The following is a 3,229-nucleotide window of genomic DNA, read 5'->3' on the forward strand; positions in this document are numbered from 1 at the left end:
CTTCTCCTCATGAATCTTTTTGACTACAAAAGAGAGGAACATGCCTTTTTCAAATATATTGATGTTGGGATGCTCCTGAAGATGATGAATATAGATTTTTAAAATGGTGTAATGTCCCTTCAAATGTGTGAGGTGAGTCATCCCTGAACAGGAGAATGATTTATCATGTGGAAGATAGTCAGTGGTAACGTCTGCAGGACCAGACCCCAGGCCAGTGGATAGAACCCTCATTAATAAAAACATACTCAGGTACAGCCTATGGATGAATTATGTGATGACTTATGTGACCCCCCCCCCCCCCCCCGCTACTTGGAACACGACTAATCCACGACTGGTCTATCGACGTCACCACACAAGGAGGCAAAAACAGTCTTTCCTCCATCGCGACGTCCCTCTAAGGCCCTTCTGCTAGCTTGCTAGCCCCGGCCTGCTAACTGTCTGAATCGCCGTGTCCCCAGCCAACCCAACCATTCACTGGACCCATATGTTCACTTGGCTACGCATGCCTCTCCCTAATATCAATATGCCTTGTCCATTAAAATGTAGAACCAGGAATAGATATAGCCTTTGGTTCACTCCAGACCTGTCTGCCCTTGACCAGCACAAAAACATCCTGTGGCGTTCTGCATTAGCATCAAATAGCCCCCGTCATATGCAACTTTTCAGGGAAGTTAGGAACCAATATACACAGGCAGTTAGGAAAGCTAAGGCTAGGTTTTTCAAACAGAAATTTGCATCCTGTAGTACAAACTCAAAAAAGTTCTGGGACACTGTAAAGTCCATGAAGAATAAGAGCACCTCCTCACAGTTGCCCACTGCACTGAGGCTAGGAAACACTGTCACCACCGATAAATCCACGATAATTGAGAATTTCAATAAGCATTTCTCTATGGCTGGCAATGCTTTCCACCTGGCTACCCCTACCCCGGTCAACTGCCCGGCACCCTCCACAGCAATCCGCCCAAGCCCCCACCATTTCTCCTTCACCCAAATCCAGATAGCTGATGTTCTGAAAGAGCTGCAAAATCTGGACCCCTACAAATCAGCCGGGCTAGACAATCTGGAATCTCTCTTTCTAAAATGATCTGCCGAAATTGTTGCAACCCCTATTACTAGCCTGTTCAACCTCTCTTTCGTATCGTCTGAGATTCCCAAAGATTGGAAAGCTGCCCGCGGTCATCCCCCTCTTCAAAGGGAGAGACACTCTAGACCCAAACAGGTACAGACCTATATCTATCCTACCCTGCCTTTCTAAGGTCTTCGAAAGCCAAGTTAACAAACAGATTACCGACCATTTCGAATCCCACCGTACCTTCTCCGCTATGCAATCTGGTTTCAGAGCTGGTCATAGGTGCACCTCAGCCACGCTCAAGGTCCTAAATGATATCATAACTGCCATCGATAAGAGACATTACTGTGCAGCCGTATTCATCGACCTGGCCAAGGCTTTCGACTCTGTCAATCACCACATTCTTATTGGCAGACTAAACAGCCTTGGTTTCTCAAATGACTGCCTCGCCTGGTTCACCAACTACTTCTCTGACAGAGTTCATTGTGTCAAATCGGAGGGCCTGTTGTCCGGACCTCTGGCAGTCTCTATGGGGGTGCCACAGGGTTCAATTCTCGGGCCGACTCTCTTCTCTGTATACATCAATGATGTCGCTCTTGCTGCTGGTGATTCTTTGATCCACCTCTACACAGACGACACCATTCTGTAAACCTCTGGCCCTTCTTTGGACACTGTGTTAACTAACCTCCAGACGAGCTTCAATGCCATACAACTCTCCTTCCGTGGCGTCCAACTGCTCTTAAATGCAAGTAAAACTAAATGCATGCGCTTCAACCGATCGCTGCCCACACCTGACCGCCCGCCCAGCATCACTACTCTGGACGGTTCAGACTTAGAATATGTGGACAACTACAAATACCTAGGTGTCTGGTTAGACTGTAAACTCTCCTTCCAGGCTCACATTAAGCATCTTCAATCCAAAATTAAATCTAGAATTGGCTTCCTATTTCGCAACAAAGCATCCTTCACTCATGCTGCCAAACATACCCTCGTAAAACTGACCATCCTACCGATTCTTGACTTTGGCGATGTCATTTACAAAATAGCCCCCAACACTCTACTCAACAAATTGGATGCAGTCTATCACAGTGCCATCCGTTTTGTCACCAAAGCCCCATATACTACCCACCACTGCGACCTGTACGCTCTCGTTGGCTGGCCCTCGCTTCATACTTGTCGCCAAACCCACTGACTTCAGGTCATCTACAAATCTTTGATAGGTAAAGCCCCGCCTCATCTCAGCTCACTGGTCACCATAGCAGCACCCACCCGTAGCATGCGCTCCAGCAGGTATATCTCTCTAGTCACCCCCAAAGCCAATTCCTCCTTTGGCCGCCTCTCCTTCCAGTTCTCTGCTGCCAATGACTGGAATGAATTGCAAAAATCACTGAAGCTGGAGACTCATATCTCCCTCACTAGCTTTAAGGACCAGCTGTCAGAGCAGCTCACAGATCACTGCACCTGTACATAGCCCATCTGTAAATAGCCTATCCAACTATCTCATCCCCATACTGTATTTATTTATCTTGCTCCTTTGCACCCCAGTATCTCTACTTGCAAATTCATCTTCTGCACATCAATCAATTGTAAGTCGCTCTGGATAAGAGCGTCTGCTAAATGACTTAAATGTAAATGTAAATGTAATCACTCTAGTGTCTAATTGGTATATTGTAATTACTTCGCCACCATGGCCTATTTATTGCCTTAACTCCCTTTTCTTACCTCATTTGCACACACTGTATATAGACTTTTTCTATTGTATTATTGACTGTATGTTTGTTTATTCCATGTGTAACTGTGTTGTTGTATGTGTCGAACTGCTTTGCTTAATTCTTGGCCAGGTCGCAGTTGTAAATGAGAACTTGTTCTCAACTAGCTTACCTGGTTAAATAAAGGTGAAATAAAAATAAATACAACTTGTCTACAAAATCATATTGCTGTGACTGCTTTCAAATAAAGGTTATTGCAACTTGCACGGTTTTCTCCTTTGCTCACTGACTCCACAAATAACAGGCCAAGGACATCAGCCATTTGTTGAAAATGTCAGGGGCCTGGGGTCAGAAAAAGGAAATAGTGCTCTTCCTTGCCTCAAGACTAAAACACAGTATGATGCAACACAACATTAGCATGGATGAAATCATCAGTAGGGGAAACAACAGC

This window comes from Salmo salar, chromosome 01, assembly GCF_965601325.2.
Source record: "Salmo salar chromosome 01, fSalSal1, whole genome shotgun sequence".
Classification (NCBI taxonomy): Eukaryota; Metazoa; Chordata; class Actinopteri; order Salmoniformes; family Salmonidae; genus Salmo; species Salmo salar.